Source organism: Hypanus sabinus, chromosome 13 (assembly GCF_030144855.1).
Source record: "Hypanus sabinus isolate sHypSab1 chromosome 13, sHypSab1.hap1, whole genome shotgun sequence".
Lineage (NCBI taxonomy): Eukaryota > Metazoa > Chordata > Chondrichthyes > Myliobatiformes > Dasyatidae > Hypanus > Hypanus sabinus.
In genome coordinates this window covers 83,365,923-83,393,177 of record NC_082718.1, presented here as the reverse complement: position 1 = coordinate 83,393,177, position 27,255 = coordinate 83,365,923, and the positions used below count along the sequence as shown (strand labels likewise).

Below are 27,255 nucleotides of genomic sequence, written 5' to 3'. Positions count from 1 at the left end.
GATCTCTCTGCAAGATGATCAACACAACTGGCAAAATTCTGAAATTAACTCTTCAGTGATTCAATGGTTCGATTTAATATCAGAGAATGCAGACACTATACAACCTGAAAGTCTTACTCAAAACTGAAACAAAACGCCAAAACCGCAGTTGAGAGGGTCCAGGTGAAATCTTTGGTGACATGTTTACCGAGGAAACTACTCACCCTCTCATCCACAAAACAGAAGAAAAACACCCAAAGAAATGAATGACAGAAAAAGCGTTAGAAACCCAAAGCCCCCCCATCCCCTTCCCTCATACAAGCAGCAGCAAAACATCAAGCCTACCCTCACCTGCCCCAGCAAAAGTACCAGCCCTCCGACACCTGCCATGCAAGCAATAGAAAAGCCCCAGAGATCATGATCTAGAGTCCATAAAAAATTATTGTTCATCCCAACTGTTCAACATCCATAGTCTGTCTCTCTCTCTGTGTTACTAATAAGGGGGAGAGTGGTATCACTCCTGCCACAGTGAAAGGAAGGACCAACAGCTCAGTGTTACGATGTTACAATCTGCACTGTTGCTTTTTTCGACAGTAAGGTTAAATATGCACTAAGAGTTTAATGAATCGCAAATATTAGGAATAAGTTTTATCAGATATGTTATAAGAATTCTTGGTAGAACACCACTATGTATCTAGGAGTTGTACTTTTTCCTTATTCTGACTTCTTTTTCCTTCCTTTCCAGTCCTGTTGAAGGGTCTCAGCCTGATTCATCAACTGCTTTCTCCTCTCCGTTGATATTTTCCAATGAGCTGAGCTCCTCCAGCATTTTGTGCCTTTCCCATCAGAGAGAATGGGAGGTATGGATAGTGTTGGAAGGAGTAATTAGGAGAAAGCCAAACTGAGTTAGTGTTACTTCGGGATTGAAAATTGGCTATGACACCAGACTAGTGGAAAAACAGTACAGTTAGGCAATAAGGATCTTCAAGTCAAGTCAAGTCACATTTTATTGTCATTTCGACCATAACTGTTGGTACAGTACACAGTAAAAACGAGACAACGTTTTTCAGGACCATGGTGCTACATGAAACAGTACGAAAACTACACTGAACTACGTAAAAACAACACAGAAAAAAACTACACTAGACTACAGACCTATGCAGGACTGCATAAAGTGCACAGAACAGTGCAGGCATTACAATAAATAATAAACAAGACAATAGGTACAGTAGAGGGCAGTAAGTTGGTGTCAGTCCAGGCTCTGGGTATTGAGGAGTCTGGTGGCTTGGGGGAAGAAACTGTTACATAGTCTGGTCGTGAGAGCCCGAATGCTTTGGTGTCTTTTCCCAGATGGCAGGAGGGAGAAGAGTTTGTATGAGGGGTGCGTGGAGTCCTTCATAATACTGTTTGCTTTGTGGATGCAGCGTGTAGTGTAAATGTCTGTAATGGCGGGAAGACAGAACCCGATTATCTTCTGAACTGACCTCACTAGCTGCTGCAGAATCTTGCGATCTGAGATGGTGCAATTTCTGAACCAGGCAGTGATGCAGCTGTTCAGGATGCTCTCAATACAACCCCTGTAGAATGTGATGTGGATGGGGGGGAGGGGGGGAGGGTGGTGGGAGATGGACTTTCCTTAGCCTTCGCAGAAAGTAGAGGCGCTGCTGGGTTGTCTTTGCTATGGAGCTGGTGTTGAGGGAGCAGGTGAGATTCTCCGCCAGGTGAAACACCAAGAAATATTCAGGAGTTTACTGATGTGTCAATTGATATTCAACTGGAAGCAACTTGAGTTATCAAGGTCTGGTTCCAAGTTCCATTTCTCGAGCTTTAACAGAGAAATCTATGCTGGAAATTTATAGTAGTATTGCATGATTATAGTCATTTTCACGATCAAGTATTATTTCAAGTCTCGTCTGGTTTCACACATGACATCACATTTCCCAAAGGAATATTTTGAAAAGATGCAGAAAAATTATCCTTGATCATCATCATCATTATGTGCCCTGTCGTACGATGTGCCCTGGCGATCGTGGTCTAATGACTTTGATTGTTCTTGGCAAATTCTACAGAAGAGGTTTGCCATTGCCTTCTTCTGGGCGGTGCCTTTGCAAGACAGGTGACCCCAGCCAATATCAATACTCGTCAGAGGCTGTCTGCCTGGCGTCAGTGGTCGCATAACCAGGACCTGTGATCTGCACCGGCTGCTCATACGACCATCCACCACCTGCTCCCATGGCTTCTCTCGGGAGGTGGGGTGGGGGGAGGTATAAGCAGGAGCTACACCTTGGCCAGGGTGACCTGCAGGCTAGCAGAAGGAATGAGAACCTCCCACCTCGTCTGGTAGAGACAGATCTCCTCTGTGCCACCTGGTATCCTGGCCAACATGCATCCCTCAATCTACATCAGTAAGAGCAGAACATCTAGGTAACATCAGATGCTGCTGTTGAGATAATTTGCCATGGATAATCTGGCTTGCTGAGCTGTGCTGTTCCAGAGAGTGCTATATGAGGTCGTTCTTACCCTTGGCTCCTGCAGCCAAGCTGGTGCCAAATATATTGAATCATACACTTTCCTTTGGTCCACACTGGTGAGGCCAAGAGGGGGATCTTGATAACTGGGCATCTCAGGATCTCCATACTTTCCACCCAAGCTTGTGACGATGATGATCAGCACCCACTGTCCTTCGAGACAGACAGATGCCAACCACCTACCATAGCCAGGGAAGTGATGAACCCCTCCTGTTAGACAGTTTTAGGTAACTTATTTTTTTATTCTTTCCTACTTCTCTTCTAATATTTGTCTATTGTATATCTGTGCACTTGTAATGCTACTGTGACACTGTAATTTCCTTTGGGATCAATAAAGTGTCTATCTATCTATCTATCTACACCATTAACTACACTTCAACACTTCTTGCTTGGTTGTAAAGCACTTTGGGGATGTTCTAAAAGGAAAACGTGATCTGTATTGTATCGGTACGTGTGTTCCTTTCTAATGCTTGCAAATGGGCATATCTATGACAGGTGTAGATATCATGTGAAATGAGCAATGGACTCTGATTCATTGTCCAAGATATCTCCGCATGTCACATCTACAAAGGATGCTCTGAATACTCATAAATTAATGAATTTGAATTTGAATTTATTTAAATCTTACATCAGTCCCACGCGTGAGGGAGTAAAAATCTTTGCGTAATGACTCAGTCACAATGTACGGACATGTGAATTTATAAGTCTAATGGCTCTTAGAAAGAAGCTGTCCTGTAGCCTGTTGGTCCTGGCTTTAATGCTGAGGTACAGTGCGCCAGATAGAAGCAGCTGAAACAGTTTATTGTTGGGGCAACTGGTGTCCCTGATGATCTTCCATGCCTTCTTTATACACCTGCTGCTGTAAATGTCCTCAGCAGAGGAAAGATCATATCCACAGATGCACTGGGCTGTCCGTACCACTCTCTGCAGTGCTCAGCGTTCAAGGTTGGTGCAGTTCCCATACCAGGTGGTGATACAGCCGGTCAGGATGCTCTCAATGGTGCCCCTGTAGATGGTTTTGAGGATTTGAGAGTTCATGCTGAACTTCTTCAGTCACCTGAGGTGGAACAGACACTTTTTTTTTGCCACAAAGCCACTGTGGACAGTCCAGGTAAGATCATTGGTGATATGTATACTGAGGAGCTTGAAACTACTCACCCTCTCAACTGCAGACCCATTGATGTTATTGGAGCAAGCCTGTCTCTGTTTCTCCTGTAATCCACTATCAGCTCTTTTGAGTTTTGGACGTTGAGGGAGAGGTTGTTATCCTGGCACCACTGTGTCAGGGTGTCAACCTCTCCTCTGTTTTCTGTCTTGTCACCGCTAGAAATAAGGCCAATCAGTGTTGTGTCATCTGCGAATTAGATCAGCAGATTGGAGCAGTGTGGCAGCACAATGGTGGTGTAAAGGAATAGAGTAGGAGATTCAGAAAACAACCCTGGGGGGCAGCTGTGTTGAGGGAGCCCATCCTTATCACCTGTCAACAATCCAATAGGAAGTCCAGGATCCAGCTGCACAAGGTGGGGTGCAGGCCAAGGTCTCTGAGCTTCCTGTCAAGTCTGGAGGGAATTATGGTGTTGAACACAGAACTGGAGTCCGGGATCAGCATTCTAACGTATGCATCCCTCTTCTCCAGGTGAGTGAGGGAGGTGTGTAGCGCTGTGGCAATGGCATCATCAGCAGAGCAGTTCTATTGGTAGATGAGTTCTAGGGGTTCACAAGGAAACTTATATAACTGGTTCAAATCATTCAATTTAATATCAGACAATGTATACAGTACACAACCTGAAATTCCTACTCTTCATAGACCCCCACGAAACAAGAAACCCCATAAAATGAACAATAAACATCAGAACTCCAAAGCCTCCCTCACCCTCTCATGCACAAGCATCGAACCTCCCCTCAATTGCCCCAGCAGAAGCACCAACACCCCAAACCCCACCACATCAGCAATAGCAAAAGCCCCCCAAAGAGACTTGGATCTAGAGCCCATTAAAAACTGCTGAACATAGGTCTAGCAACAAGATCTGTGTGCAAATGAATGAATAATGTGATTTGATCTTTGCTCAGGTGGGGCTGCAACAGGCTGGGACAATATTTAAGGATATAAGTCTGTAGAGTTTGCAAGTAACTCTGTAGTTTAATCAATATATAGTTAGCCATGTACTCACTGCATTAGTAAATCTACCTTGGACAAAGAGGGCAGAGACCAGTATATAAACTACTATCAGAGGTAGGTCCCTCACCAGCAGGATTCATGCTCAGTCTTTCTAATCCACTCTCCCTTGCTCACTTCCCCACAGTAAAATTCATCCTCATATCAGACTTCTTTGTCCACATCATCAGCCATTCCCTCTAATCTTTCCCTCCACTTTTCAGCTTTAAATTTCTTCACTCCACCTGTCAAACACGTCGGAACCTTCCCTTTATATGAAAGGCGTTAAATAAGTGCAAGTTGATTTGCCGGTTGATCTGCTGGAGTTAAGAAGGAAGGTTATCTTGGCTGAGGTGACCTTACACACTGTGGTCTTGATGTTAATGTCTGGTAATGGCAAAGTGATATTTGAAATGCTGTTGCATGGTGACAGAGCTGTTAATGTCTGCGGCTGCCCCTTACCAGCAATGCTCCTAATCCCCTGAATCTTCTACCTGGTGACATACATCTCTTGTCAATTTCAAGTCAATTTCACTGATTCAGAGTTACCCAAGTGATCAAATCTGCGAGCTAGCTCTGTTGTGAACTTGGGCCACAGCAGTAAAGCAGTTTTAGGGTGGAAGGTGTGGTGAGAAACTATTGACATAGTCCTAAATAAAGACAGTTTGAGCAATGACCAACCACTTTGACTAAAGAAGAGGAACAGTTAGCGTGTATTTATCAAACAATAAGTGAAACAGAAAAATTGTCAGAAATATCCAGCAAATCAGACAGTATCTGTGGAAAGAAGCAGAGTCCCTGTTTTAGGTTCAAGACGCTCAATCAGAACTGGTTAATGCTTTAACGTGTGGATATCCTAAGATTCTCTCTCAAAACAATGGTGGGAATTTTAGATGCCATTACACGGGGGTCAGTGATACAAATGCAGTTTTTATGATGATTTTCAATGTCTCCTGATGATGGTTTTCTCTACCAGCTTTCACCCCTCAAAGACCAGGTGTGGTTAAAGGTTCAAGGTACATTTATTATCATTGTATGTATGCAGTATACAACTCTGAGATTCGTCTTCTCCAGATAGCCACGAAACAAACAAAACCATGGAAGCCATTCAAACAAAAAACATCCACTACTCCCCCAATCTGCACAAATAAACAAATCGTGCCAACAGCAACAAGAGCATTGAACTGACCTCACACACGAAAAGCAAATTGCGCAAATAACAACAACAACATCAATTCTCCCTACCCCACACACAGAGTAACGCAAGAGAGTGGGGAATTTCACACCTGTTTATCAACTTATAATGCCTCAAAGCCAGAGTTGTGTTTTCTATCATTTCCACAGTTAAATGCACAGGTACAATAAAAAAAACTTGTAGCATCAGATACACAATACTTCAGAATCAGAATCAGAATAAGAATCAGGTTTATTATCACCGGCATGTGTCTTCAAATTTGTTAACTTAGCAGCGGCAGTTCAATGCAGTACATGATCTAGAAGAAGAAGAAAAAAAAATAAATAAAAGTGATAATAAATAAATATGTTAATCAATTACAGTATATGTATATTGAACAGAACAAAAATTTGTACAAAAAACAAAAATAATATATATTTTAAAAGGGAGGTAGTGCTCAAGGGTTCAATGTCCATTTAGGAATCAGATAGCAGAGGGGAATAAGCTGTCCCTGAATCGCTGAGTGTGTGCCTTCAGGCTTCTGTACCTCCTACCTGATGGTAACAGTGAGGAAAGGGCATGTCCTGGGTGCTGGAGGTCCTTAATAATGGATGCTGCCTTTTCAAGACACCACTCTTTGAAAATATCCTGGGTACTTTGTAGGCTAGTATAGTGGCTGTCTTGCCTTCTTTATAACTGCATCGATATGTTGGGACCAGTTTAGGTCCTCAGAGATCTTGACACCCAGGAACTTGAAGCTGCTCACTCTCTCCTCCTCTGATCCCTCTATGAGGATTGGTATGAGTTCCTTCGTCTTACCCTTCCTGAAGTCCACAATCAGCTCTTTCGTCTTACTGACGTTGTGTGCCAGATTATTGCTGCAACATCATTCCATTAGTTGGCATATCACAAGATAAACATATATTGTACACAATTTTTACAAGATAGAACCTGATTGGAACAAAAAATATTCCTAATCACTACCTCAGTGTTGTTATAAAGGGTTTTGCTGGATGATTCAAGAACTGACTGGCTGAAGGGAAGTAGCTGTTCTTGAACTTGGTAGTGTGAGTCCCCAGACTTCTCCTTGCAGCCCAGTGGAAACTGCAAGAAGATAGCATGGCCTTAAGGGACATGATCCTAGCTGCCTTCTTGAGGCAGCACCTCCTGTAGATGCCATTGATGGTGGGGAGGAATCTGCCATGATATCTGACTCACTGCAGCTTCTCACATTCCTGCTGATTCAAATTACCACACCAGTCCACAGTGCAACCAGTCAGAACACTTTTAACCATACGTCCGAATTAGTTTGTTGGTTACTCTAAACCTCCTTCATCTTCTCTCTCCAGCTTATAGTTACAGTACGTGACATGGTCAACATTGACTGAATTGTACTGCACTTAGGGCAGCTCTCAGAAGAAAGCAGCTCAGATCCAATGCAGGGCTGAAGTCACATATAGGCCAATCAGCATAAGGTCCTTCATAGAACGCAGATCGCTTTCTCTAAAGGGCATTAGTAAATCTGATGGATAGTTTCATGCTCACCAATACTGTACCAACATCACACACAAAATCCAGGAGGAATTCAGCCAGTCAGGCAGCATCTACGGAAATGAATAGATAGTCGATGTTTCGGGCTGAGTCACGTCTTCAGGGCTGAGACGGAAGGGAGGAAAATGCCAGAATAAAAAGGTGGAGGGAGGGGAAAGAGACAGCTGGAAGATGATAGATGAAGCCAGGTGGGTGGGGAAGGTCAAAGGCTGGAGAAAGAAAAATCTGATAGGAGAGGAGAGTGAACCATAGGAGAAAGAGAAGAAGGAAGTGACTCGGGGGGAAGTAGTAGGCAGCTGAGGTCAGAGTGGGGTATAGTGGATGTGGGGAAATATTCATGCCATCCGGTTGGAGGGTACCCAGACAGAATACAAGGTGTTGCACCTCCACACTGGGGGTCATGTCTTGGCACAAGAGGAGGCCATGGACTAACACTTGGGAATGAGAATGGGAATGGAGGTGAGGGAGGAGGGGTATGGGCAGGTGTAGCACTTAGGCCACTTGCAGACCTGCTGAGCTCCCCCAGCATTTTGTGATGTGTTTCTTTAGATTTCCAGCAGCTGCAGACTTTATCGTGTTCCTAAAATTGTGCCAGCTCTTTATTCAAGATTTATAATGGGGCCGGTGTTGAAAGTCACCCTTATGTTTATCAAAGCTATGATATCATTAGAAACGATGCAGAACAGATCTTTTCAGTGGGAGAAGACCAGGGCCAGGAGACAGTAAATGATTAGCTAGCGAGCAGTGAAGTTGAAAGTTTGACAGACCTTCCTCTCATCCGGCGCCCCCGGAGGAAGGTCCCTGTACTCAAACAGTCCCTCTCTCCCTCTCCCTCGATGCTGTCAGAGGAGTCCTGGGTCTCAGGCAAGGTTTAATCGACGTGGTTTGTGGATTGGACTCTGTAGTTCATGTTACAATGTGTTTCTGGTTTCTGGTTGCTCCATTTCTCGTTGCCATTTTGAGCAATTTTGATCAGGGTGGACTGCTTCTGTGGCTTGAAGATAAAGTACGGCACAGCGCTGGTTAGCTTGAAGCAAGCTAGACTGAATTTGCCTGGACTCTTTCAACGCCTTTGGTAGTTTGGTATTCTATATTCTATGTTTTTTACTCTCATTTTTCATTGTCATTTGTACAATTAGGTTTTTTCTGTGCTGGTTGAGGGGAGTGATATCTTACTTATATATTTATGTATATATATAAAATGGGTTCAGTGGCTGTCTGCGGGAAGATGAATCTCAGGCTTGTATACTGCATGCATACTTTGATAATAAACGTACTTTGAACAATGAACGCAGTTTCACGGTAGAAGGTAAATGTGGGAATATTATATGTTTCTAATCCCCGGATGTGCTTTGGGTCCAGAAACAGCATGTGTAGCAAAGTATGACAATAAAAATGAGGCAACTATAAGTGAATCTTGAATTATCTGTAGCTTGGAAAGTTAACGAGTGAAAGAAAGGTTGCTAAGCAATGTCTATCTGTATTTAGCTAACTATATTTAACTAGCTGGCTTTGCAGGATCTAAATTCAATACCTCTGGATCAGTACTCTAAGCGAATAACTTAACCACTGTGCTTTCATGTACCAGCCAGATAATGATTGGAAGTTGCTTATTTAACCACAAGGGGAAGAACCACTGTCCTTAACCTATCCTGAAAATTGCACTTTCCAGTAGGAGTGCGAGGGTGCCATCAGCACTGGATTGGGTAGTTGTTTCTTTCTGCTCTCTGTGGTGCATCAGGTGGCAACCTTGCCACTGTTCTAGCATTTTTGTCTGTTTCTTTTATGAGGCAGAGTTGCTAGCTCAATGTTCAACCCAGCACAGGTGGCAAGCACGCAAGCAGCCAGCCGGATTCGAACCCAGGACTATTCATCTCGAAGTCCGGCGTGGATGCTACCATGCCACAGGCCAGCATATTGGCACTGGAGGGCTTGAGTTATTTGGAGAGACTGCATAGGCCAGAACTTCTCTTCCTGGAGCACAAGATGCTGAGAGATAACTTTCTACAGGTATATAAAATCATGCGTGGTGTAGATAAGTTAGATAGTCACAGTCTGTTCCCTAGGGTAAGGAAGTCGTAAATAGCAAGGATAGATTTAAGGTGAGAGGGGAATAATTTGAAAAGGACCTGAGAGGAAATATTTTCATACTGAAGGTAGTGGGTATGTGTAATGAGTTGCCAGAAGAAGCTGTCAATGTGGATACGACCTCAATATTTAAAAGACATTTAAAGTTCTAAGTTCAAAGTACATTTTTTGTCAAGGTACAGATAAGTCAACATATACAACTCTGAAATTCATTTTCTTGCGGGCATACTCAATAAATCTATAGAATAATAACCATAACAGAATCAATGGACGACTGCCCAACTTGGGTGTTCAACCAGAATGCAGGAGACAACAAACTGCAATGACAAAAGGAAAGAAATAACAATAATAAATGAATAAGCAATAAATATCAAGAACATGAAATGAAAAGTCCTTGAAAGTGAGTCCATTGGCTGTAGAAGCATTTCAATGATGAAGTTGAGTGAAGTTCAAGAGCCCTTGGTTCAAGAGTCTGATGGGTGAGGGGTAGTAACTGTTCCTGAACCTGCTGGTGTAAGTCCTGATGCTCCTGTACCTCCTTCCTGATGGCAGCAGTGAGAAGAGAGCATGTCCTGGGTGGTGGAGGTCCCTGATGATGGACGCTGCTTTCCTGTGACAACATTTCAAGTAGGTGTGCTTTAACCATGATAGACTGGGCCATATCCACTACTTTTTGTAGGATTACAAAAAATAATTAGCAAGGTAGTAAATTAGTAATTAATAAGTTAGACCGTTACATGAGTACAAAAAGTTTTGAGGGATCCAAGCTAGTCCCAAATGGAGGCAATTGAGATTAGCTTGGATAAATATTCTGGTGAGCATGAGCAAGTTGGGCCAAAATTCTGCTTTCTGTACCGTATGACTCTATGACAGCAAAATCAGTCTGCTTGCTTACGTTGGCCTTTTATATCCAATGATCTCTCAATCCCAGCTGCTTCAGTCCGCGTATCTCTTTTTTGATGCACGGGAGTTTCCATGAGAACCCCACACTGCTAATGCTGGCTCTGAACATGGGTACTTTGCGGAGCAGAATTACCCAGCAAGTCAGAGAAACAAGCCTGGTGTCATAAATAACACATAATCCACCATCCACCCCTGCAGTGCCAGGCCACCCCCTCCCCTGAAGCCACTAACCCGCACCCCCACCACCCTTCCCGACGGTTTTCCTGGACGTCTCCAAAAAACCAGAGGAAGTTCCATAACAAGTGCCTGTGAAGCACAAACACCAGCTTTGAATTTTTTTAGTCAACGTCACAGACAGTGAAACCGTGAGGAGTGACGGGAAGGCAAAATCTCACAGGGAACCAGGGCTGGCTCGGGAGACCTCTCACCACTGAATCGGGCTTTTTTTAATTGTTGCTCTTTGCCTCCCAGTTCACCGACTATTTTTTTTTGTTGTTTTGAAAGAGGAAAGCTGAATTGCTTCTTACAGGATTGGTTTGTTATATCCCAAGACAAAAACTCCCCTCCTACCCCCAGCCCGAGGAGCAGAAAGGCGGAATGAGCTCCCTTTAGTAAGCCCCTGCACCAGAAGCATTCCAAGGGGCGGCTGAAAAGAATGAAGCAAGATGGTTTCTGCCAAACGAGAAAAGAAGGCGAAAGGTCACCATTCACTTCAGTAAACTCACCAACTTTGTGACTATCGACGGGGTGGATACTCTCTGCATTGTGAAGGCAGACAAAGGGATCTTGGACTGTCAATCTCCAGCTCTCATTTGCATGATCTGTCAATCACAATTAGAAGGAATGTGTCAGTTCACCGGGGTCAAAGAGGCGATCGGTGGCCTTAAGTAAATAGCAGCAGGACCTGGTTGAGGTCCAGGTCTGTGGTCAATGCTATTCACCCTCTGTTCTCTCTCTGCCCTTCGTGTCCCTGATATATCTGCAAACTCAGGCTTCGCATACCGGCTGCTGAACATTTTCCAGGCAGGAATGACAGCAGTTAGGTTTATTTTCTTTTCCAAGCGCCCTGGCTCCTCTAACTACAGAGCCAGCGTCCTCCCCCACCCCTCCAGCTCTGTGTCCCTCTCCATTACAGAGCAGGTACCCAGCCTGCTCAAACAGAACGAAAGTTTCTCTGGGGTAGGAGGGCTCTGACAATGTGTTTTTAAAGATTAAAATTAAGCATTTTATCTGCTTCTTATTATTTTTTTTAAAAAAAGGCCTCATATTGACCCAACATGGCAGATCTCAAACACATCAAATCAGCCAATCGTGAAGAGGATGGTCCGTGGAAAATTTGGAAAATTTCCCAAAAAATATACAAACTGTCTGGGACAAGCACATAGCTGAGGCATGTTGTAATCTCACGTGCTTGCCCTTCTAATCCCCCAGGACCTTTACTTTCCTCTGCACTCTCCTCTCCTCCCTTGTTCTTAGAGCAATGGGCTCTTTTTCTTAAACAGTTCAGTTGTAAAGCAGAATCATTCCATCGACCCCCCCCTCCCCCCGCCCCACCATTCCACCCCCAGCACAAGCCTCCCAACCCTCCCCCAATACACATGTCAATTATTACCGGCTCCCTTAAACCATAACATTACATACCAGTCTCTGGTGGAAGCTGTCGGAGCCCCCACCTGCAGGAGCCCTCCTCCCACTTAGAAGCTATACCAGTCGCATCCCCCATGCGTATATAGAACGCAGAGAAAATACTGCTTGAGATAAAACAAGTCAGGCACTGAATGGGAGCCTAATGCTGTGGAAATTTTGCTCTTGTTTTTAAGGTGAGAGAGAGATTTTCTCACAGATTTATAATCTAACTATACCAAATAAATAGAGTTCATCAGAACACCTCCCTCTGCGGTAAGGTGGAGAATGAGGTTCAGATGAAGGCTGGGGCTCCTGTAATTAAATCCGTTCACAGTAGTTACTGCAGATTTAACTGAGGTAACACATTTGAACGGGATGAATAGGGAAAGAGTAGCATCTCAACTTTTCCTTTAAACTGAGGACTGCAGGTCGGCGAAGAACAAACTCTCTCTTCTGATCTTCGACCATGTCTGGCCGTTCAGGACTCTGAAGAACTGGGTCTTCTCCCTGAGTAGAACTACTTGTTGGATTTATTGTTGTGTCCCAGGACCGGGCACGGACAACCGTAAACTTATGTGAGTGCAGAGACGTCCGGTCCACTCGCTCAGGGTGTCAGTGCAGGTCGCCTCGTTTTAGGAAGGAGGTAGGACCATTAGAGAGGGTGCAGAGGGGATTTACCAGGATGCTACCCAGATTGGAGATGGTGCCTGCTGAGGAAAGTTTGAGCAAGCTAGAGCTTTTGTCTTTGGAGTGAAGGAGGATGAAAAATGACTTGCTGGAGTTGTATAAGATGATAAGAGGCATGGATAGAGTGGATAATAAGCCCCTTTGTCCCGGGGTGGAAATGTCTGATACGAAAGGGAATAATATTAAAGTGAATGGTACAGGGGGTGTCAACTGTAGGATTTTTTATACAGGGAGTAGTGGGCACACCTGGAGTGGTTGTAGAGCAAAGGGTTGATCTGGCATCCAAAAAGTCAGCCCACTGTCTAATAGAAAGTACTTTCTATCAGCATTTTTCTCTCATAGTTTTATGGATGTCAGTTCTCGCTGGAGGCTGGGATTTGGGTGTACAGGCCAAGTCCAACTATTGGGACCTCACCAAAGAATCTAAGTGGCTAAAACATTATGGGGCTATTCAATTGTAGCATTCAACCTAAAGGAGTAGATCCTGGCCTTATTCCTTAATAGTCCACTGAGGAGAATCATTTTGTCCTTTTCCCTGCTGTGTATGTAGGCAAATTGGGGTGAGAAGTCTCACTGATGCCTTAGGCCAGGAATAACTGATTAGTATAAACTATAGGGAACAAAACCTATATATTCCTTATGGATCAATGTAGATCATGACCTCTGGTTTTGGGTTTGTCAACCTCAGTACGTACATCTTCAGTCTGTCAACTCTCCTCATGTTTTCCTTCCCAGGAACCAACCTGGAAAATCTTTGCTGCACTCCTGGATGCCCAATTGAAGAAAAGGGGTATCCTATCTCTTCTGGTGTTCCTGGCATCGGTTTCATAGGTGCTGTTGCCTTGGGTGAGGCGTCTTAATCTATGTGGCTCCCACAACTATGAGGCTCTTGGACAAAAAGGGATAACTACACTCACTTACCCCATCACTGAGATGTTCCCACAACCAATGATTTCATTTGAAGAACTCTTTATTTCATTATCTCATGTTCACGTTATTTATTGCTATTTATTTATATTAGCATTTGCACAGCTTGTTGTTTTCTGCACTCTGGTTGATCTTTCATTGATCCTGTTATGGCTACTGTTCTATAGATTTGCAGAGCATGCCCACAGGAAAATGAACCTCAGAGTTGAATATGGTGACATATACGCACTTTGATAATAAAGCTTAATTTACTTTCCTTTACAGTGCCACTTTCTACTCTGGAACCTTTCCAGTAAAGACCAGAAGACACAGATTTGAAGAGATTGGCAAAGGAATTAAATGAAACATGAGGAAAAACTTTCACTATACAACATGTGTTTGGGATTTGGAAAGATACGGTTGATTAGGTAGTGGAAACAGATTAAATGGGAGCTTTGGAAAGGGAATTCTATAATGCTTGAGAGAAAAAAATAGCTGGGATTTGAGGAGAGCAGACTGAAGCAAGCTGGGTTTCTGTTGGAGAGAGAGAGACCATGGGCTGCTTGGCCCACCCGCTTTCTGAGGTTTACTGCTCCATAATTCTAGGCAGAGAGAAAGTTGTGGCTTCAACATTGAGGGTAAGGGCAGCAAACTCCACTTTTCCTTTCCAGCTGGAAGAAGACCTGAGAAAGTCCAGTGAGGCAGGGGCCTGATGCTTAGCACAGATGCATGGTCGGACCATGGGGAAGTCAATCTGATGGTGACAGGAGAGGGCAGTGGTGAACAGAAATGTATTCCAGGCATAGCTACCTTCTGAAGAGCAGCCCAAAACTATTTATGATCCAGCCTCTAGTGCAGACTTCCCAGTGAATGTGCTGTTGAACTCAGGCGTGGTTATCGACTGGGTCTAAGTCTCTAAGTGCAGATTCTTGAGTCAAACACTGAAACAACCCATAAACTTCTCACTCTTGCAAAGTTATTCCCCTTCTGACCTCCTCAGTGGGTGGGAACCAGGCTTATGTTCCATACAAAGCTACTGTTCAGGATTCGGAAACACGCTACCCTGCCACAGATATATAACAAGCGTGACTTCCCCTAACCACCACAAACTAGCTTCCTTTTCTGTGATACTCTTGCCAACCTCAAGGGCTACAGGCTCTGGAATCTTCATCTGGAACTGATCAAACATAAGATATGACAACCTCAGATGAACTGTGAGAGAAGCTTGCACATTGCCATGTTTGCTTTAAAAGTGTCCTATCTCAAACACTCCTGAGCTATTTCAATGACTATTTTGAAGACTTGCTGATGATATAAACTAGGTGGCATTGTCAGAAAGGAGGAAGGTGTGAGAAGACTTCATGCGAAAGTTGATAAACTTAGGGAGTGACAACTCCATGGCAAACAAAATATGATATATTACACCATCCACTTCAGTGCTTCAAACTGGCATGTTTTAAAAATGGTGACATCAGGAAATGTTGGTAGGATTGTTCACCGAGCCCGGAGATGAGGTCACAAACATTTTGTCACCAGTCGAGGTGACATCATCAGTGCACAATTGAGAGTTGTTTCTGCCAAGTGCCCGCGTTTATATTAGCCCAACTCGTTGTTCTGGTTGGTTGGCTATTGTGCAGGCTGCTGGTCTTCGCTGGGTCCCAGAAAGCTGATAGCTGAATGATCTCCACTGGCCTGTATCCCTGGTTATCGGTCGTTGTGAGCCATTGTTTCCTCAGGTGTCTGCGACTCACCCCTCAGCCCCGATTCCACAGATGCATAGGTTCATAAATGTGCTTGTTAATGGAGTCTTTTCTTGAGAGTGCAGAAAACAACATACTGTGCAAATACAAAAAGACGAAACAGTAAGAATAAATAAATAAGCGATAATTATCGAGAGCATGAGATTAAGAGTCCTTGAAAGTGAGTCCATTTGTTGTGGGAACAGTTCAATAATGGGGCAAGTGAAGTTGAGTGAAGTTATCCCCTCTCATTCAAGAGCCTGACGGTGGAGGGCTAGTAACTGTTCCTGAACCTGGTGGTGTGAATCCTGAGTCTCTTGTATTTTCTTCCTGTACCTTCTGTACGAACACTTCCCATCAACATACATTGACTCTTTCATTCTTCCTTGTTGTACGGTGCTCCATTCCAATGGAGGAATGCAGATTTGAAGATCACCATTGTGTTCACCTAGTAGGTTTTAAGTCTGTGGAGTGGTTTCACCCAATTTATCATGTGAAGCTTTTTTAAACAAAACAAACTACATTCTTAACAAAAAAATATTTACAGGAATAAACCATGCAATGTCTTTTCATTCTTACTTTGGTAGACACTGCATTTTCAAAGTTCAAAGTAAATTTTATTATCATAGTACATATATGTTACCATGCTTTGCCTGTGATGGGCTCGGCCTTATCCATTACATTTTGTAGGATGTTTCATTGAAGGGCATTAGTGTTTCCATACCAGGCTGTAATGCAGCCAATCAATACACTCTCCACTACACATCTATAGAAGTTTGTCAAAGTTTTAGATGTCATGTTGAATCTTCGCAAACTCCTATGAAAGTAAAGGTGTTTCCATGCTTTCTTCACACTTGCACTTACGTGCTGTGCACGGAACAGGTCCTCCAAAATAATAACACCTAGGAATTTAAAGCTGCTAATCCTCTCCACCTCTGATCCTCCAATGATGACGGGCTCTAGGAACTCTGCTTTCCTGCTCCTGAAGTCTATAATCAGCTCTTTGGTCTTACTGACGTTGAGTGAGAGGTTGTTGTTACGACACCACTCTGCCAGATTTTCAATCACCCTCCTGTATACTGATTCATCAACTTCAGTCGGAGAAATTGACCTTTTGAAATCTTAAGAGTTGTAGAGACCCGGTCATTGAATTCATTCACACCTAAGATTTTTGGTTATTAAGGGAATCAAGGATTATGGGGATTGCGCAGGAAGCTGAGGTATAAAATGCCATTACCTTGATGAATGTAAGTCAAGCTGGAAGGGCCATGCATTGTTCTCCTTCTCCTAGTGCTCATCTTTTTATCTTTATGTTGCTACATTAAAATACAGTAATCTGGACAGGAGATGGTGCTGCATCTGCTGCTTAGTGCTGACTTGGCTGTTGTGTACAAGCCTTACACCACCCCTCCCCCGTACACCAGCTAAGCAGAGAGTGATTAGAAGCACTCAGTTCTATTTTTGACTCTTATGGACTGATGTTTGCATATATTTGCATATCCTGGGTGAATTAAGGCATGAAAATGCAGATGAGAGTACACCATTGTGCCAGAGGTGAACTTTTCTTCCAACTTTGTTGCTTCAGCGGAGTTAAGGCAGCAAGCAATCTCACTGTGCTGTAGTCACAGAGGCTGCGAGATGGAATAGACCCCACCCCTCATTAGTAGTCAGTGGAGTGGGGGGGGGGGGTGGATGTGGCACAATAGGTTTCACCTGAGAAGCACTGCTTTTCAAACATGGACTGCATTAACATTTCTCATTGTTTCACATAGGAAAAGTTGTCTTCAAGCACCATGAAGGTAAAGCTGAGAAAGTAATGTGCTGCTTTGTATTGCTTTGCATTGAATTACACTGGGTGTATGTTCGTGATCTGCTACTGAACTTCAATGTGTTGTAACCTGTGGTTATTTGAGTTACTGGCACCTTCCTGTCAGCTTGAACCAGTCTGGCCATTCTCCTCTGACCTCTCTCATTAAGGCATTTTGCTCACTGGATATTTTGATTTTTGCACCATTCTCTGTAAACTCTGGAGACGGTATGTTTGAGAACCTCAAAAGATCAGCAGATTCTGCAATATGCAAACCTCCCCATCTGCTACCTACAAACTTTCCACAGTCAAAGACACTTAGACCACACATCTTCCCCATTCTAATGTTCAGTCTCAACAACAATTGAACCTGTCGACTATGTCTCCATGCTTTTATGCATTGAGCTGCTGCCACATGATTGGTGGATTAGATATTTGCATTAACAAGCAGGTGTATGAGGGGTGATTGATAAGTTGTGGCCTAAAGTAGAAGGAGTCCATTTTAGAAAACCTAGCACATTTATTTTTCAACATAGTCCCCTCCTACATTTACACACTTAGTCCAGCGGTCATGGAGCATATGGATTCCTTCTTTGTAGAAGCCAGCGTCTTGGACCTCCAGAAGTGGTCCACAGCAGGGACAATTGATAAGTTTCTGGCCTACAGTAGAAATGGTAGATGAGTTATACAGCTGTCATTACATGCACATGCAGTTCAACTCTTTGAGTGATTATGCAGAAAGTTAACTCATCTCCTTCTACCGATGTTCTATGTTCTGTGTTCTGTGAAGAGTCTCAACCTAAAACGTCCACTTCCCTCGACAGATGCTGCTTACCTGTAAAGTTCCCTCAGTATCTTGTTTGTTGGATTCGATAAAAGTCCTGGTCAGCCTTGACAATGCACTAGGTGGCCTTATTCTTTGTCATAAAGCGCAGAGAGCAGGTCCCGATCATACCCACAGACCGGGTCCTTTCCGAGTTATCTTTCACCTCTAAGTGTCTTTGTAGTGGTTCTGTGGGTGCGCCCACTGCACCAACTACAATGTGCAGGCTTTCCCAATGAGAAACATTGATAAGGTCCCATTCAACAGTAGCCACTCCTTGCGGCAGGAACACAGCAGACCAAATGCTCAGCAGGTTGTAGGAAATTCCATGGAGGAAAATCCCAAATCTCATGAAACAAAGGCCAACTGTGTAGCAACAGCTGTATCATTAGGTGTGACCAAGTCACAGAGGGGCAGGAATCTACTGATGTAATCCCAGCACGTGGAGTGGAACTGGACTAGAAATTGGTTTATTATTGTCCCAAGAGTCGAGATGCAGTGAAAAGCTCTTCTTGCATAGTGTTTATACACATCAAAACACAGTGAGTGCATTGAGGCAGAACAAAGTTAAACAGTGACAATGAGGTGAGATGACAACTAGAGGTCATGAGTTAAGAGAGAAAGGTGGAATGTTTTAGGGGAACATGAAGAGAACTTCTTCACTCAGAGGGGGTGAGAGTGTGGAACAAGCTGCCAGCACAAGTGGTGGATGCAATTTTGATTTCAATGCTCAGGAGAAGTTTGGATAGGTTTATGGATGGCAGGAGTATGGAGGGGTATGGTCTGGGAGCAGCTTCATGGCACTAAGCAGTTTAAATTGTTCATCATGGATTTGATGGGCCTGTTTCGGTGCTGTACTTTTCTATGACTCTATGGCACTAAACCAGAATAAAGTGTACAAGCTTTAAAACACTTATTCTATATTACTGTCATCGAGGCGTAGAAAACTACGGCACAGAAAATGAGTGCAGCTATACAATAGAGTGCAGAAGTGCAGAGCAGGCAAACAATAAAGTGCAAGATCATAACGAGGCTTAACGTGAGGTCAGGAGTTCATCTTGGCAGACAAGAGGTCCCTTCAAGAGTCTGATAACAGTGGATAGTGGGAAAGTCATGTTGCCAGGTCAGTCTTCCACACAGCAATAAGGTTATCCTATTGTTTGACAGTCTCAGGGCTCTACCACTGAGGGGTCAGTCAGGTATATTTAAGACAGAGTTTCATGGATTCTTGATTAGTCAGGGATGAAGGGGTAAGGGGGAATGCAGGAGATCGGGGCAGAGAAAGGAAACCGGATGGACCATGATGAAATTGAAGTGCAGACTCAATGGGCCAAATAGCCTACTTCTGCTCCTAAATCATATGGCCTTACAAACTTATACACAGTGACCAAGCAGTACCATTACTGGTTCACATAGGTACAGGGCTGTACTCTAGTGGGGTCAGGATATGAGATTATTTTGTTAAACACCAGTGCTGTTGTCAGGTCAAAGTGCCAGGGATGTACTGTAGTGGGGTCAGTATAATCCCAGAGGATGGTGATACTCTATTGACACGTCATTGATCTCCCTGTGACACGAGTTTCACGGTTACAAGTTTGTGAGGTCAATCCATCACAATTGGACAGGGTTGTACAGTCGTGAAGTTAAACAGCCTTTTAATTGCAAGGTTTTACTCTCGGGTTGAGTTGTTCTCCGATCTTGGCAATTTACTTACAAATGCTCCATCACCTCGTGAGGAGACATTGTCAGTGTGCTTTTGATTGTGGTATGTCCTCCGAATGGTTGGCCTTTATAAACTTTCCAGTCAGCTGATTGGACGTCATTTCGGAAACTCAATTGTGATGTGGGGAGGAAATCCCATCACTGATTGGATGTGTGGCAAACTTCGAGCACTGTGGCCTGGAATTTTGTCTGTATCAGCTCATAAATAGGATCAGGGACTGTGTGTTTGTTTACCGACTTTTTCTCGGAAAACTACGCTTCTAGGATATTGTATGTTTGCTTGCACCATGACTTTCAGTGATGCCCAGTCAAATTTGTGCCCCTCTCGATCTTCATTGGTAGAGAAGAGGGAGAGTTGGTCATGCCACTCTACAGCCAATGGATATTCATGGATCCTCGTGGTTAGTCTTCTCCCAGTTTGGCCAACATAATATTTACTGAAGTCCCCACATTGGATCTTGTAAGCCATATGGTACTTTTGTGGGATCAGTCAGTTGCACAATGATAGTCCTGTACAGGGAAACAAATAAAAATGCAGATGCTGGAAACTGAAGCAAAAGTGGGAATCTTGGAAGAACTCGGCCAGTCAGACAGCATCTGTGGAGAGAAAAAAGATCCAAGTCAGTGACCCTTATTCAGAAGTGGGGGTGAGTGGTACTGTGCTGGGATCTTTCAATCACACAGCGACAGCGTAGTTCCATTGTGGGATTGATCAGTTACACAGTGTCAAGCCTTTATTGTTCTCTGGTTAAGTAGCCTATAAGGAGTTTTAGTTTGTACGTTCTCCCCTTGACCCCTTGAGTTTCCTCTGGGTGCTCCAGTTTCCTCCTACAGTCCAAAGATGTACAGATTAGTAGGTTAATTGGTAAACCGTCCTGTGACTAGGCGAGGGTTAAATTGGAGGTTGCTGGGCAGCCCAGCTCAAAGGGCCAGAAGGACCTGTTCCGCACTGCATGTCAATTAAAACATAAATGACTGTACTGTTGTACAATCCGTCAGGTACAAGCGACAGGGTTGTACTATTATGATGGTGGTGAGTGCAGGCATTTATACAAAGCCAAGACTATCCGGTTGTGGGGGTCGGTGAGTCACTCAGGAAGAGGGCTGTAAGCTTCTGAGGTCTGTCAGTCACTTAATGACAGGACTGTACTGTGGAAATTGTCGGCACTTCAGAGACTGGTGCATAGTTTTGAAAGGTATGTTGGTGGCACAGTTAATCTCACAATGACAAAGCCGTCCTCTTGTCAGCTCAGCTCGTCATACAGTGAGGAGGCTGTAGTCTGACTCGCCTGTACTTCTTTCCATTCAGTGACACTCGTACTGTTGTGAGTTCTGTCAGTCACACAGCAATGAACCTGTGTAGCTGGAAGTTTGTAAGTCGCACAGTGCAGCACTGTACTGTTTTGGGATCAGTCAGTTACACAATGACTTGTCTGAGATTTTTCTTAATAAGTCATCCATACAGCGACAGGGATGCACAGTTCTGAGTTGCTGAAACGCTCAGGGTTTTACTTCAGATTTTCAGTTTCTGCAGTTTTTTTTTTGGTTTTCATTTCCTGTGATGAGCTTTGCCTGTCACACTGTGACGAACTTGTGCTGTTGTCAGTCCGGTCTTGCCCCAGTGCCCACAGTGACAAGGTTGTACCTTCGTGAGGTACAAGCCTGTTGATCCCACAGAGTTGATGTTGAACTGTTGTGGGTACAGTCACTTACATAGCCTGCGTTGTTGTTTTTCAGGTCGGTGGAAAGGGTGTACTGGGGTTTGTGCAGTCCAAGTGATCAGGACCTTACTGTGTGGGGTCTGTCTGTCTCACAGTGACACTGTTGTGAGGGAAGTCAGTTACACAGTAAAAGTCATTGTATGTTCCAGCAGTCTGCTGGTCAGTGAAAGGCCTGTATTGTTAGCTGAGTCAGGTCTTGTGCAGTCAGATTGTCACTCAGTGACAGGACAGTACTGCTGTAGATTCAGTCAGTTGCAGACTGAGAGGCCCTACTATTGAGGGTTCTGTACTCTTGAGGGATCTGTCCTACCCACTGGTCAGGTCTGTGTTCTTCTGGGGCTAAACAGAGACAAGGTGGTATTTGAGTCAGTCACTGAATCCGACCGTGACAGGGCAGAGTTTTGTGAAGTCAATCAAGCCCCACCATTGGCGCAGCATTGCTGTGGGATTATGCACACAATAACAGGCCAAAGTTCCTGTTTTCACACTTCTCAAGATCCTGGACGTCAATATCTCTGAGGACCTAATCTCATCCCAACATATCAATACAGCTATAAAGAAGGTAAGACAGCAGCTATGTTTCATTAGGAGTTTGAGGAGATTTGGTTTGTCACCTAAAACACTCGAAAACTATACAGATATATCATGGAGAGCATTCTGACCGTCTGGTTTGGTGTTTGGGGTGGGGGTACTATCACACAGGACTGTAGTAAGCTGCAGAGAGATGTAAAATCAGTCAGCTCCATCATGGGCAATAGCCTCCATAGTATCCTGGACATCTTCAAGGAGCTGTGCCTCAGAAAAGTGGTTTCTGTCATCGAGGACTCCCACCACCCAGAACATACCCTCTTCTCATTGTTACCATCCTGAAGGAGGTACAGGAGCCTGAAGACACACACTCAACGGTTCAGGAACAGCTTATTCCCCTTCCGCTGTCTGACATCTCAATGGACATTGAACCCATGAACACTATCCCACTACTTTTTTAAAAGTTGTTTTTTGCACTACATATCTTAATTTAGCTATTTAATATACACATTAAATACTTTCTGTAATTCACAGTTTTTTCTCTATTGTCATGTATTTAATTATACTGCTGCCACAAAGTTAACAAGTTTCACAACATATGATATTAAACATGGTTCAAAGCTGTAGAGTACTTTGTTCACACGGTAATATGGATTTGCCACGGAACACACATGAAGTTACGAGGTAATGGCATTGTGGGTTCAGCTAGTCTCACAGGGAGAGGGCTTTGCTTTTAAAGTGGGAGTCAGTCACACAGTGTTGTAGTCAGGCAGTCAATCACACAGAAACATGGCTGTACAGCGGCTGGGTCAATAAGCCGCATGGTCACAGAACTTTATTTTTATAGAGTCTGTCAGTCCAACAGGGAAAGCGCTGTTCTGTTGTCAGGTCATGCGATCACATGGTCACACAACATCTTGCCACAACTCTGTCACTCTAATTGGATTTTCAAAAATAAGACAAATCTCACAAGCACCTTACACATCCTGATCTATTGATAACTAGTTGTGCTTCATGACCTCAGTGTTAATTACCGAAAGTTCTCAGCACCCAGATAAATAAAGTGTTCCAATCAGGATTATTGAAACATTAACATCAATAATTGAGAATAGCGTGTTGAAGATGGATGGAAAAGGTAAAAACTTGACGACTAAAAGAACTCCAAATTTTGATAGAATAAATAAAAATACAGAAACATAGAAAACCTACTCCTACTTTATGTGCATCTTATCGCCCTATATCACTATTAAATGTAGACTCTAAGATTCTTACAAAAATTTTAGCTATTAGGTTAGAAAAGGTACTATCACAGATTATTTCAGAAGACCAAACTGGTTTTATTAGGAATCGGTATTCCTTTTTTAATGTTAGAAAATTCATTAATATAATTTATACTTCATCACCCACAATCCCAGAATGTGTTATCTCATTAGATGCTGAAAAAGCTTTTGATAGAGTTGAATGGACATACTTATTTAACGCTTTGAGATATTTTAATTTTAGTCCTAATTTTATATCATGGATCAAACTAATATATTATAAACCTGTTGCTTCTGTTCTTACAAATAATTACAGATCCTCTTTTTTTCAATTATCTCGTGGTACGAGACAAGGTTGTCCCTTAAGTCCTTTATTATTTAATATTGCATTAGAACCTTTAGCCATTGTTATTCGTGAATCTCCTAATATTTTTGGTATTACCCGTAATGAGAAGTTATACAAGTTATCACTTTATGCTGATGACTTGTTGTTATATATTTCTGATCCTGACAGGTCTATTCCCGCTCTTTTATCCTTGTTGGCTCAATTTGGTAGTTTTTCTGGTTATAAACTAAACTTGGATAAGAGTGATTTATTTCCTTTAAACGCGCAAACTTTATTGAATGACAGGATACCATTTAAAGTTGTTATTGATAACTTTATCTATTTAGGTATAAAAATTACCAAGAAATATAAAGATTTATTTAGACTGAATTTTTTACCTATGCTCCATCAAATTCAACAACTTACTACAAGATGGTCTCCCTTATCCTTATCATTAGTTGGTCGGATTAATGCTACTAAAATGATGATTTTACCAAAATTTTTATATTTATTTCAAGCTTTACCAATTTTTATTCCTAAATCTTTTTTTGATAACATTGATTCAAAAATTTCCTCATTTGTGTGGCAAAATAAAAACCCCAGGTTAAGTAAAAAGCAATTACAAAAATCTAAAAAAGATGGTGGTTTAGCTTTACCTAACTTTAGATTTTACTATTGGGCGAATAATATTCGTAACCTAATATATTGGAAATTAGATTTGGATTCACCATTGTGCCCATAGTGGGTAAATTTAGAATGCAATGGGGCACAGGGATATTCTCTATTCTCCGTTCTTGGTTCTCTTCCTGTTGATTTAGTTAAATTCAATAAACAGATATCCAACCCTTTTGTCAAACATACATTACGAATTTGGTTTCAATTTCGTAAGTTTTTTGCTCTGAAAAACTTTGTTCTTGATAGCCCTATTTTACTTAATTTTTTTTTCAAACCTTCTTTGACAGATCAAGCTTTTAGCATATGGAAAAGGAAAGGTATAAAATGTTTTCGTGATCTTTTTTTTTAAGGTAGTTTGATGTCTTTCGACCAACTTTCCAACAAATTTAAGTTACCTAAATCTAATTTTTTTTAGATATTTACAAATCAGAAATTTTTTACATAAAGTTCTACCATCCTTCCCCAATTCAACTTCAATGGATTTTTCAGATTTGATTTTTACCTTAAATCCTTGTCAGAAGGCTTTTATTTATAATATGATTATGAAGATACAACCAGAAATATCAGGTAGAATTAAACAAGAATGGGAAAAAGAACTTCTATATAATATATCAACAGAAAAATGGGAAAAAAATTTACAAGTGGTTAATTCTTCTTCTATATGTGCTAAACATGCTTTAATACAATTTAAAATTGTACATAGAGCTCATATGTCTAAAGATAAGCTTGCTCGATTCTATTCTCATATTAACCCTCAATGTGACAGATGTCATTCAGATGTGGCTTCATTGACCCACATGTTTTGGTCATGTCCCACTTTATATAACTATTGGAAGGACATATTTGCTACCATTTCCTCAATTTGGAATATCGATTTACAACCTCATTTTATTACTGCAATTTTTGGTATACCAAATGAGGATGATAATCAGCTTTCCCCTTCAATTAGACAAATGATTGCTTTTGTAACATTAATGGCCAGAAGGTCTATATTTCAAAATTGGAAAGAAGTAAATCCTCCTACCACGTTTCAGTGGTTCTCTCAAACTATTTCGTATCTGAGCTTGGAAAAAATTAGAAGCACTATTTTTGACTCATCAATTAAAATTGAAGAAACTTGGGGACCGTTCATTTGACATTTTCATATGAATTAATTTGGCCTCTTCCAGACCTTCTCTCTGTTTATTCTTGTTCTGGTATGGAGTTCCGGAGTTTTTGACACTATCATATACATATAAACTGTTATTATTGCCCATGTTAGTTTAGTTTAGTGTTTTTTTTTCTCAATATATATTTTTTCTTGTATTTTTTAATTTTTTTTTCTTTTGATGATTATTCTTATTTTTTTCATATATAATTATTATAGGCTTGATTGATTAATGTACTATTTTTTTCTGTTGATATTTTAATAGGATATTGTTATCTTATTATTAATTTAATTTCAAGTCTATTGCACTTATAACCTATTCATTATTATGTTATGTTTTTTTTATATATGAAACTCAATAAAAAGATTGAAAAAGAAAAAGACAAGAAAGAAAACCTACAGAACAATACAGGCCCTTCGGCCCACAAGGTTGTGCCGAACATGCCCGTACCCTAGAAATTACTAGGCTTACCTATAGCCCTCTGTATTTCTAAGCTCCATGTACCTATCCAAAAGTCTCTTAAAAGACCCTATCATACCCGCCTCCACCAGCTTTGCTGGCAGCCCATTCCACGCACTCACCACTCCCTGAGTGAAAATCTTAACCCTGACATCTCCTCTGCACCTACTCCCCAGTATGAGACAATGTAGAGGATGGAGTACATTCTCTTCCCTGTGTCACAGAATCATACAACATTGAGTACTAATGCTAATTCTGAATCAGAATCAGGTTTAATAATCACTGGCATATGTTGAGAAATTTGTCTTGCAGTAATAGTACATTGCAATACACAATAATAAAATTAACCTATAAATTAAATTAAATAAGTACTTCGAAAAGAGAGGGAAAATAGTGAGGTAGTATTCATCAATTCATAGTTCATTCAGAAATCTGACAGTGGAGGGGAAGAAGTTGTTCCTGAAATGTTGAGTGTGTGCCCAGGCTCCTGTATCTCCTCATTGATGAGAAGATTGATCCTGGTTGATGGGGTCCTTAATGACGGATCCTGCCTTTTTGAGGTATCGCCTTTTCCAGATACTAGGGAGGCTAGTGCTCATTACGGTTCTGGTTGAGCTTATAGCTCTCTAGCTTTTTCTGAACCTGTGCAATGGACCCTCCATACCAGATAGTGATGCCATCAGTTGGGATATCATCACTGTCATTGGCCAAATCAAAGCTGGTGATGAATCAGCATGCAGGAGGGATGGTGCCACAACAACGCAGAGTACTATTTTTAGTAATGCTGCTTCAGGGAAAGTTCATTGTCATGTCATAGGTGGGGTGGTAATGGGGATCAGCTTGTCCTACCTATTAAATTCTCCCAATGGCATGCTCCTCAGTTAGCCTCTGAACAACCAAGTCCAGCTCCTGGCCTTCACGTGTGGTTTAGCTACTAAGCCTGACAGAACTATTTCCACTGACAGGAGAAGGGGCAAAACTGTATCAGTCTCTGCCATTCCTTTGGGTTCATCAGATGTGTGGAGCAGGGGACTTTGTGACCAAGCTTGTACTGTAGTGCCCTGGTTTGTATATCTAGACAGTTAGGACTCAACATCCATCGTTGACCCTGACTGAAGGAGGCCTCAGGAACAGAGGAAGTGCAATTGCAGGGAGAAAGATAAGATGCATTCCTTCCACAGATGCTGCCTGAATATCTGCATTCCTCCAGCATTTTGTGTGTGTTGGTTAAGATTTCCAGCATCTGCAGACTCTCTTGTGTTTATAAACAGGCAAGGAGCAAGGGCCGTGGGGAGGAGAATAATGTGATCAAGAATTCAACCTTTACATATGAGAGGTCCATTCAGGAGTCTAATTGCAGCAGGATGGAAACTGACCTTGTCAGGTGGGCACCTACGCTATAGCGAGACATTGAAATATATAAATAGAAAGGACAAAGATGTTTTCTTCAAT

The 27,255-nt window shown here is 42.3% G+C and overlaps 2 long non-coding RNA genes across 2 annotated transcripts; one reads left to right on the top strand and one right to left on the bottom strand.

Annotated features, from left to right (window-relative positions):
* Window positions 1-5,703: 5,703 nt before the first annotated feature.
* On the top strand, window positions 5,704-14,109 carry LOC132403524 (uncharacterized). The gene is made up of 2 exons (XR_009515282.1): window positions 5,704-8,462; window positions 13,883-14,109. It is a non-coding gene; the product is annotated as an uncharacterized LOC132403524 (long non-coding RNA).
* LOC132404063 (uncharacterized) lies at window positions 6,071-11,377 on the bottom strand. Its single transcript, XR_009515417.1, has 2 exons — window positions 11,104-11,377; window positions 6,071-10,085 (listed from the first exon to the last, which is right to left on the bottom strand). It is a non-coding gene; the product is annotated as an uncharacterized LOC132404063 (long non-coding RNA).
* Window positions 14,110-27,255: the final 13,146 nt, after the last annotated feature.